The 11,951-nt window shown below is 36.0% G+C and overlaps 1 non-coding gene across 1 annotated transcript; it reads left to right on the forward strand.

Annotated features, from left to right (window-relative positions):
• The first annotated feature begins 10,805 nt into the window (after positions 1-10,805).
• Positions 10,806-10,911, forward strand: LOC124888255. Its single transcript, XR_007046386.1, has one exon. It is a non-coding gene; the product is annotated as a small nucleolar RNA R71 (small nucleolar RNA).
• The last annotated feature ends 1,040 nt before the right edge of the window (positions 10,912-11,951 follow it).

Here is an 11,951-nt window from a genome sequence, read left to right on the forward strand (position 1 = left end):
GTTTCTAATATCCAACCAATATATCTACAATGTGAGGCAAAAATCTACTTATGTCAACTAACCATCCATGATTTAATATAGTCCATAAACCATCAAGAGAATAATCAAGGAAAAAAGGTCATTGATCCAAGATAAATCCTAAAATACAGGCTTTTTCCACCAAAAAGTGTACAACCAAACATACATATATCAATACTAGGCAAAAAAAATCATATAAGACCCCACATGATCACACATAGTAAATAATGCCTACAACTACCAAATACTATGCACAGAGCCCCCCACACGGTAAATGAATCACCCAAACACATTTTTCATGATGCAAACCTATACCCATATCATGCTTTTATACCATTATTAAGCACCCAACCCAATCTGGAAGAAGTTAAGCCATAACCTACTTTGAATATCAAAAGTCTTAATCACCAAGATTTTACCTCATTCACAGACTCAGAAATTAGATAAAACTCATAAAAATAGAGTCTACACATCAAAATAAAGACAATGATACCTGATAACACTCAAATTATGGTGTAAAGCGATCATCATTAATATATTTACCCAACTAAGAGTCGAGGTCGAATCCACGAGGAGTGATTTTAACTCGTACTGAAAAATTAAAAAATAATTAAAAGTAAATGGGGGTCTGGTTTGAGTAATTTTGTAACAAAAATATTTGAAAACTAGTATGAGGTTGAAATATCAAGAAGTGTAACCAAAGGGAGAGACGCCTTGAGGTTATGCAATCCGAGGTGGGAGTCATGCATGGGTTGTCAAGGATGATATTCGTTTAATTGTTCATCACCCATATCCTCTCTTTTAAGGATGATATGGGTTCCAGGATAATTGGGGTTTGCAACCCCCAATTCTCAATTAAGCAAGGAACAAAAGCAAAACCTATCACCAAAAACTAATTAACTGGACAAATAATAAACACCTATACATTAATCACCACCTAATCAATCATAACCTTAAGAGATAAATTTAACAACTCATTGTAATAAAGGAAAGAGATATACCAAAATTAGCATTTATTTCATCCATTAAAAGCAAAACATATATAATATCCAAGCTTCAAATTCAATAAAATAGCTACTCTCTTTTGGTAATAAACAAAAATTGTTTTGCACTCACAATAGTGTTATTCATTCTCATAAAATAGAAATTTAGATGCTTGAATTATGAAAGGTTGAGCCTTTTTTATTTTGGAACCGAGCCATATAAATTGAAAAGTCTGCCCCAAAGTTTTTGTGACCACTCACGATCGTATCCTGTTTGTTGCAATCACAACATATTCTCTGCATGAGTTTCTGTTGTCATGGGACATCGACTCGTGATCGTAGTTCTTTTGCTAGCGTAGACCAATCATAATAAATCTTTTTTTGATCGTTATATTTTTGCCTGCCAAGACCCTAGTGTGATCGCAACTCTCAGAGTGAGACCGCGGTATCTGAGGGTTGTATCCTAGGGCCTATCTTTATCCCTTCTCCATTTTTATCACTTTTTTCCTATCCTGCTTTGCCTTTACTTCTTTTTCATCAAATTTCACTATAAGATCACAAACACTAGAAATTAATCCTTTTTAGTAATACACACAAGTTTTATAGCTCCAGACATTTCAAAATATAAGCCATTAATTTAGTTTTCCAATGCCATAGTCTCAACTCAATTCGATATCATGGCAAAAAGTTATGCAAATTTTTTCCTAAGTATTAGTTGGCTACCAGTGGCTACGACTCACGTGATGAACTGTTACCAGACATAATGAGTCATTATGAAGGTCATCATCACAATAGTAAGGATCTTTAGTTTTAACCTAGTGATAATGACCCCACCCTATGACTCGTCACCAGTGAAAATGAGTCGTTAGGAGGAACTTGTTATAATAATAGTGTATTGCCAAAAACCCAGTCTTAGACTACGACTTTACCTAATAACTCATGATCAGTTGTGATAAGCCGTTAGGAGGGGAGTCATACTCATAACAGAAAAGACCCAAGACCTCAGGAGTTCAAGTTATGACTCAGACCATGACTCGTGACCAATCATAACGAGTTGTGAGGTGAGTCATAATGATTGGGAGCGAAATTTCCTGCATGATTTCTCAAGTACTTTTAAGTCTTTTCCCATTCTTTTAAAGGCCAAATCCACATCATTTGGGCTACCCAAAGGGTGGTATAAAAGATCAAAAATCTCCAAATTCGTGATTAAGTCATAATTTCACCCAGAGAAACAAAAAGGGGCAATCTCTTCTCTCCAAAGAAACTAGGGTTCTTCAAGTTCAAGCTCAATACCAAAAAATTCTCCAAGCAATTTTCCTTCAGGTATAATGAATTTCATTAACGGGTCCTTTCTACCCAATAAGTCCCAAGCCCCTCACTCTCAAGTAAATCCCCTTTATCCTTGTATTGGGTTCCAGGTTAAATATGAGTTTAATCAACACTCTTTGTTTCCCATATATAATCTTGTCTCTATATGTTTGATAATTGCGAGTGTCCATATCATGACTAGTTATTGAAATATTGAGTATTATTTGTGACTTTTCCTACCATTATCAATCTTAAATATTATTATGATCTGTCATATTCGACAGAGCTAGTGAGTAATGAACAACCGATACCTAAAAACTCAAGCATATGTCAACTTACATATTATTGAGCAGTTCATATTATACATGCATTGTTATTTTTAGAATACCATAACTTGAGCATATCAGTTATCAATTCATGTTTTAATTTATACTTCAGTGTCTTTAAATTAGGAGTAATATTTAGTACTAAGTGAACACAGGGATAATGGCTCCACCGTTAGTTAGGCATGAGATGGTTAGTATCATAGGTCATAAGGGGTCCCCCGTTAGTAGAGGCCTGACCCTTTAGGACATTAGATTAGTGGATACACACCAACCAGTGTTGGTACACTTTATAAGGTACTAGCACCCTTTCAACTAGGGTTGCAGGTTGGACCCTGGTTTTGCTCAGATTGGGGTATGTCGGTTGTAGTTAGCTCCCACAATCTCCAGATCAATTTTAGTTTATGTATCCAGTTTATGCTTCAGTCTAGATATGGATGACCTTGTATTCAACTATTCAGTTATTCAGTTTATTTAGTACATGATTATACTTGGTCTTGCATTCAGTTTACATGTTCATGCATGTTCAGTTCTTACACATTGATTAGTTTCTCATCTTGTATACTCAGTATATTCAAAGTACTGATCACATACTTATTTTCACTATATTGTCTTATACTATAGGTTCAGATGCTCAGTACCCGGACAGTGCATAATTCACTTCAGTATCACTCAGCTGGAGTCTTGGTGAGTCCTCATTTATTGGGGACTAGTTATCAGTTATTTATCTTCAATATCTTAGAATTTCAATTCAGTGGAATTAGTTGGGGGTTTGTCCAAACAACTCATTCTGGTTAGAGGCTTTTAGACAGTCAGAAAGATGTTTAGATTTTTCAGTCTTATTGAGTATTTTGGACCTTAATAACATTTATTTTGTTCATTGTTCATTGTCAATTTATTTCAGTTAGCTTCCACCAAATGCTTGTTACTTCTCTCTCGTAGTATTTATAGTTCATATGAGACCATGGGTTAGCTCGAGGTCACTTGTAAATCAAAGCACCGTGTTACGACTAGGGGATAGACTCGGGTTGTGACAATTTCATTAAAGAATTAGTCTCAAATGTTCAATTGAATCACTATAGTGTGCAAGAAATGAGATACAAATGAGTGTCAAATTTTCCACTTATCAACACTCCCAACTTAAAACTTTGCTTGTCATCAAGAAACACTACTTCACACTCAATGAGACTACTAACTTTGAAGCTCACACTTTTCAATCACATGGACTCCATAATTTTGAACTTGATTGGCACTAACAATTAGTCAAATAGCATGAGAAGTGCTAACCATACAACCCTCCTCGAAAATCAATCACCTTTTCTAAAGTGCAAAGGAATTTTAAGAATAATCAAGTAAAAACAGCTAATTCTTAAAAAAGTGACTCTCCATTAATAGAAAATAAAACATGCTCCTTCGCCTTTCTTTCGAAAGATGTCAAATTCACCAATCTATATTAGTCTGCATACCTCTTCATGAAAGGAAGTCCCAACACACCCTATTTTTAACATGCAACAAGGGACGAATGTGCAAGAACTCATACTCATGAAGAATTTCTAAATCCAAAAAATTGTCATAGCATATGCTTGCCCTTATTTTTTATCGTTACTAATTCAAAAACAATAGGTTGGAGATCCCAAAGAAAATTTTAAGCTTGTAATGTAGGGTCGGGGAAAGGTAGGATAAGCATTTAGGATAAAAGTGACTACACCCTCCTTGAACACCGTGTAACACTAATTAGATCAACTTAGATCATTGGCCACCTTATTTATTTTTAACCATAGATGTTCCTACCTTTTCCACTTTAGATCACCTATTTTTTGAAAGAACTCTTTTTTCATTTCTTCCATTTTGCAATTTCCTGATTTTCGTTCTTTCGCTCTTTCATTTTTCATAATGGATTTACTTCTAGGAACTCATTTACAAGACCATGCAATGCTACCTCTTCCAAGTTCCACCACACCCCCAACTTAGGCTTTTAACCTCAAGTTAGCAATTTCAAGTTCAAGAAGGGTAGGGTTAAAGAAATGGATAGCTTTCAAACAGTTAGAGGCTTGTAACGTGGTTGCCAAGGAAAGGTTAACATGCAAAAATAGGTAACTAGGGATATCATTCATACATGGGTAGTATTTTGAGGCTAAAGTGGCTTTCAACAATCACAAAGATGGCCTAAGATCATTTCTCCAAATGGGCATAATCAAGATTAACTTTAAAAGACTAACGAAGCAAGTTCTAGATGACACAAGTAAGCACAAGAATCATTCGACTAATGCTCACCACAAATGGCATGTAAACTATTCTATATGGATCAAGTGCATTTCCTACTTAAGAACAAAAGGATTCATCTACCACATTATTACTAACTAAAGAATTAGGAGCCACAAAAAGAGGCATAGATTTTTTACAAAATCATTCGCTTCTATTCCCTTGATTTTAGTAAAAAAAAATTGATGGAAGATGATTCTTGTTTTACATTTTGCCACGCAAAATTAGCTATCGCTAGCACCAAGAAAGCCACCATCTCATATTCAGGATCTAACAAGGGCAATCCTTATGGCTACTCAGACTTCACTATAGATACCAAGTCAATCCCAATTCATCAAGCCACAAGTACTCAGACTTCCCCTGCATCTACAACTTCAACACCTCAACACAATGAATTTCCCATAAGAATGTCGTCACTCAATCTATCATAGGAAAAGGGTCATCCAATATCACTATCAACAAGGGACATAAAAATCTAGAAATTACAAAAATGAAAGAAAAATAACTAATCCACAAAATCTGTATAAAGCATAAGCTCAATAGGGTACCTAATATACACAACAAAACATCAAGATACCACCCAAATATTACAAACCACATATAAAATATGAATCCAAATATTAAAAACCAAATATGAGTAATTAAATATGGAGCAAGGGCCACACCCCCAACTTAAAAGGTGTAGGGTCTTCACTGCATATCATGAAAGCATAAAAGAGTTAAAGGGGCTCCCTGAACTGTATTATCTGGAAGGATCCTAATTGTAGTAAAGCTATCATGATATTACTTTGGCATGTTGTGCCGCGATTGTGACACGCCTTTGGCGATCGTGATCAGTGTGTCACAATCACAAAAACTGAGTCACTTTTGCTTCCCTATTCAACTCCCCTATTTTTTTTAGCTGCTACTTTTTCAAACTCGATGTTGTCCTATTTTTTGTCTCTCAACCTATTCAAAACACCTACAAAGTGCCAAGATTATGTGAAATAAAAAAAATAGCAAAACTATTCTAACAATCTAAAAATTGAATGCTAATGTAAATTCATGAGAACAATGGATTACCTCCCATCTAGTGCTTGATTTAACATCATGACACGATGACCTTTTATCATCATTGTAGATACTTAAAGGAAAATGATTCAATCTTGGCCGCTCTAGGTCCATCAACATGGTAGTGCTTTAATATTTGCCTATTCACAATAAATTTCTTCTTCTCGGGGTCCTCTAATTTAATGGCACTACTAGAATACATATTTGAGATGGCCAATGGCCACGACCACTTTGACCTAAGTTTACCCACAAAGAGATTCAACCTTGAATAGTAATAGAGTAAATCATCACCCACATGAAAATCCCGCTTTAAGATTTTGACATCATGCAACCTCTTTATCTTTTCCTTGTATAAAGTAGAGCTTTCATATGTTTTGAGTCAGAAATCTGCCAAACATGGAGTTTAGTCACTCTTGATTTGGATGGATTCTCCCTTCCATATTCAATTTCCTTAAAGCTCACAAATCTTTATGCTCCAACTCAACGGGTAAATGGAACACCTTCCCAAACACCAATTAGTAGAGTGACATACCAATGGGAGTTTTATAGGCCGTTGTATATGCCCAAAGTGCATCATCGAGTTGCCTCGCCTAATTTGTACAGCCAACATTCATGGTTTTCTCAAGGATAGATTTAATTTTATGATTTGACACCTCAACTTGGCCACACATTTGGGGGTGATATGGGGTAGAAACCTTATGTTTCACCCTATACTTGTCAAGTAGAGCATCGAAGACCCGATTACAAAAATGAGAGCCACCATCACTAATAATGGTCTGTGGAATTTAGAACCTCTTAAAGATGTAATATTTTAAAACGTAAGTAACACTTTTTCTTTCTTTGTTTAGGAGGGCCATAGCCTCCACCTATTTTGAGACGTAGGAAACAACTACCAAAATATATTTATTTCCATAAGAGCTCACGAAGGAACCCATAAAGTCGATCTTCCACACATCGAATATCTTAACTTTAAGATTGGGCTTGAGAGGCATCCCATGCCTCGTTGAGACTCCACCTTGCAATTAGCATTGATGACAAGACTTGACCATCTCAATAGTATCCCTATGAATGGAGGAGAGAAAATAATATTTGCTTTGAAGGACCTTTGCGGCTATCAGAATCCCACCATGATGACCTCCGAATGGTGAAAAGTAAAAAGCTTCAAGAATATCTCGCATTGCCACCTCCATGACACACCAACGATCACACCATCTGTACATTCCCTATATAAAAATGGTGTATCCCAAAAATAACTTTTCATATCAAATAAAAACCCCTTCCTTTGGTATTGATTAAGATCATCAGTAAATGCACCACTCATTATATAGTTAGCATAGTTCGCATACTAAGGTGTAATGCTTCCCGACAGTGACATGACTATCTCATCGGGCAAAATTTCATCAATGTCAACCTCACCAAAGTTCTCATGAGTGGTCTGAAGGCGGAAAAGTTGGTCGCTACTTGATTTTCACACCTCTTTCGATCCTTCACTTTAAAATCAAACTTTTGTAAGAAAAATATCAGCCTAATTAAATAAGGTTTTGCCTCTTACTTTTTCATAAGATATCTAAGAGCAATATGGTGCGTGTATACAAGCACTTTTGTGCCCAACAAGTAGGCCCAAAAGTTTTCAAAAGCATACACCACCGGTAGCAACATTTGTTCCATAACCTTACAGTTACATTGAGCATCATTCAATGATTTTATTACATAATAGATCGGGTGGAAAAACTTCTCTTTTGTTTGGCCTAATACCGCACCTAGACAACACCACTTGCATCACACATTAGTTTAAAGGGTATTGACCAATTTTGAGCTATTATAATAGGAGCTGACATAAGGAGTTCTTTGAGATAATTGAACACCTTTAGACAATCACCATCAAAATCAAACTTTACCTCCTTTTAAAGAAGCTTACACAACAAATGAGAAATCTTTAAGAAGTCCTTAATGAAGCAGCTATAGAACCTGGCGTGGCCAAGGAAGCTTCAACACCCTTTATGGAGATAAGTGGGGGCAATTTAGAAATCTCCTCAACCTTTGCTTGATCAACTTGGATACCTTTTACCTATATTTTGTGACCAAGTAAAATTCCCTTTTTAACCATAAAGTGGCATTTCTCCCTATTCAAGATGTGATTGATTTCTACAAGCCTTTCAAGAACTTTGCTTAAGTTATAAAGGCAAGACTCAAATGTATCTGCAACCATGGAGAAGTCATACATGAAGACCTCCATGGTGTCCCCTACCATATCCGTAAAAATAGACAATATGTATCATTGGAATATGGTTGGTGCATCGCATAACCTAAAGGATATGTACTTTAAAGTAAAAGTGTCATATGGATGAGTGAAGGTGGTCTTTTCTTGGTCTTTTGGGGCTATACAAATCTGACTATACCAACAGTAGCCATCAAGAAATAAACCCTACTAGATAGCCTATCCAAAATTTGATCCATAAAGGGCATGGAAAAATGACCATTCTCAATCCATGAGTTCAATTCACGATAGTCCATACACACCATTCAATCCGTGACTGGAAAGATGAGGACAAGGTAATTATTCTCATTCAGAACTACCATCATTCCACCTTTTTTTGAAATAAATTGAATTGACTCACCCAAGTGCTATTAGAAATCAGATAGATGACACTTATATCAAGGCACTTTATAATTTCCTTCCTTACCACCTCTGGTGGGTTGAGTATCCTTTGATGCTCCACACTTGGAACATGATTGATTTATAACTTTATTTAAAAGGAACAAATTCTAAGATTTATGCCTATAATATCCGCTATAGTCCATTTGATAGCATGAATGAACTTCGTCACGATAGCTTTCAAGGCATCCACTTGACAAGGTTCAAGACCACCCACAACAATGATTGGAAAAGTATTGTTCTCATCCAAGAAAACATACCGAAGGTGAGAGAGCAATGACTTTAATTCAAATTGATAAGGTTTAATAAAGGACGATTTGGCGGGTGGAATTTCACGAATTTTTAAGTCAAGATCCAATTTGGCTGGGTTTTCGGTATAAGATCTAAGACACGTCAATAAAGAGACCAACTCTTTATATTCTTCAATCTCTTCACTCCCAAAGTTTCATAATACACCCACCAAAGGGTCATTTAAAAGATCCACATCAATGGTATTAACTAATTCTTCATTTATTACATCAATCACCGAGATCACTTGCAAGTCCATAGGTTGCTTCATGGACTTACATTAAAGAAAACTTCTTTATTCTTTACCCAAAATTTTATCTCGCCACACTCCACACCAACTCCCTTTTAGTGGAAAATAATAGCCTACCAAGAATGATCAGGACTTTATGAACAACTGCAAAATCAAGGATACCAAAATCAGCTAAAAAGATAAACCGATCAACTTTAACCAACATGTCATACAACACACCAATGGGATTTTTAATTGAACGCCCGACTATTAAAAGTCTCATGGTGGTAGGCATAGGCATACCTAAGATTGAATTCAGAAACACGACAAATGGCACCAAGTTAATACATGCCCCAAGATCACACAAGGCCTTTGCAAATTCATACATCCCGATAGTGCAAGGAATAGTAAATGCACTCGGATCTTCTTTCTTTATCACCATTATGTTATACATTTTAGCACCACAATTATGAGTGACCTCGATAGTTTCAAAATTCATAACTCGCTTCTTTGAGAGAAAGTCCTTTATGAATTTAGCATACCCTAACATTTCTTGCAAAGCTTCTATCAAAGGAATATTTATCTATAAGTTGCAAAATTTCTCAAGAAATATCTTGAACTTGGTATTGTCTTCTTTCTTCTTGAGCCTTTGTGGGAATGGAGGGGGAATTTTAATTTGTGATAATGGAATAAGTAGAAGTTCATTCACTTTTAAAGAATCATTATTGATCATTTTAGGGGTCTCCTCCTTCTCACTATTTTCTTCAACTACCTTCGATTCCTCAACAATCGTTTTATTGGGCTTAGGAGCATCATCACTTAGTTTTTCTAGCCGCTTTATTTTTCTATTTTCTTTCTATTATTATTGTGATTTTCACCAAGATCAACAAACTTTTCAAGAAGAGTTCAGCCACTCCTAGTGACTACAGCCGAAATGTGGGCGTCATTTTTTGGATTGGGCACTATGTCACTAGGTAGTCCCTCTTTTCATTTAGTATTAAGTTGTGTCGATATTTGGCGCTATTACATTTATAGTTGCTTGATGGAGGTCGAATTAGATGTCACGATTTAGTTTAAATGAGAGAAGTCACTATTCATCTCCCTTACTATTTGGTCGGTCCCCTTAACCCCCATTAAAATAAGAGCTAGGACATCTTCATTCTTGAATTGTTTTGGATCAATAAGGCTCGACTCGTTCCTCTTAGACCTATCATGATAGGATATCTACCAATCTTGATCCTTCTAACCTTGATTCCCATCTTGCCTTGGATAGGTAGGCCAGGAACCTACCAAATAGTTCAACAATAACCTTATCTCCTTACCAAGAACCTCTATTTGTTTATCAGCATATGCCCTAATACGCTTGGAAACAATGGCATTAACCGCCTTATGAAGGGCCTCTATCACATGTTTAGAAAGAATGTCAAGTTGATTCATCACCTTGGCCATTATTGTATCCCTTTCTTCATTATTTTTTTTTGTGCTTGGCTCACAAAAGATGCGGAGGGAGTTTTTATGGCCACCTAGGCATCTTTTATGTGCCAACCTCTATTTTTTTTTGTCACTTAATCTAGTAAATTTGCCGCTAAGATAATTTGACAGGAGAACCCCCATCCGCATTATAAACTACCATTTTGTACAATATATCCAATGCCCTATGGAAAATTTGAAGAAGCATTTCCTCTGAAACCTCATAATTTGGGCATTACATTAACTTACCATTGAAACGTTGCTACGCTTCATACAATGGTTCGCCATTATGTTGGCGAAAGTTGGTGATTTTGTCCCTTAGTTACAACATCCTAGAAGAAGGAAAGTACCTATCCAAGAATCTATCCATAAGCTCAATCCATGAAGTGATAGATCCCGCGGACAAAGACCTCAACCATAAGACCGTTTCTCCCATCAAAGAGAATGGGAAAAAATGTAACCGAATTGATTATTGAGAATTATGTGCTATGTCAGATGGAGTGCACGTATCAATTAAATACTTCAAGTGTAGATTAGCATCTTCATGTGTTGGGCCTCCATATAACCTTTTCATTTGAAGCAAATGAAGCATCACACTAGTAACATAAAATACGTTATGTCCTTTCATCGGTAGAATACGAATAGCACTAGCTTGGCTCGCATCTCCAAGATAATCCATATCCTCAAGCCCATAAAAAGCGTCATCATTACTACCATGTTGGCTCATGGTATCGTTTATGTTAGGATCATCATCTAAGAAAAGACAAAAACAACAAATAATGTAAACTAAAACACTACAGCTAACCCAAGGTCACTAACAACATTACAAAAGTAAAAACTATGTTTCACTCTCCAGCAACAACGCCATTTTATAACGCTCAAACTTAAACTCAAGTTGTGGTATAAAGCGATTATCATCAATATATTTACCCAACTAAGAGTCAGGGTTGAATCCACGATGAGTGAAGATGTAGAATTCAAGACCTATGAGTGTTGGTAGTTAACTAGATATTAACTCGTAGTGCGAAATTAACCAACAACTAAAAGTAAATGGGGGGGGGGGGGGGGGTTATTTGAGTAATTTTGAAACAATAATGTTTGAACACTAGTATGAGATTGAAATATCAAAAAGTGTAATCAAATAGAGAGAAGACTTGGGATTATGCAATCCTAGGTGAAAGTCATGCATGGGTTGTCAATTATTCATCCATGTTTAGTCAAGGGTTTTGGGTAGGTTAGATTTAGAGGTAGTGATGTTAATCTTTCAATAAAATACCAAACTCACAAGTGGGTTCTTTCGAACACCTCACAAGTGTATCAAATTTACCAATCTACTACGTTAATTAACATTCTTATTTCTAAGA

Source organism: Capsicum annuum, chromosome 10, assembly GCF_002878395.1.
Source record: "Capsicum annuum cultivar UCD-10X-F1 chromosome 10, UCD10Xv1.1, whole genome shotgun sequence".
NCBI classification, from domain to species: Eukaryota; Viridiplantae; Streptophyta; class Magnoliopsida; order Solanales; family Solanaceae; genus Capsicum; species Capsicum annuum.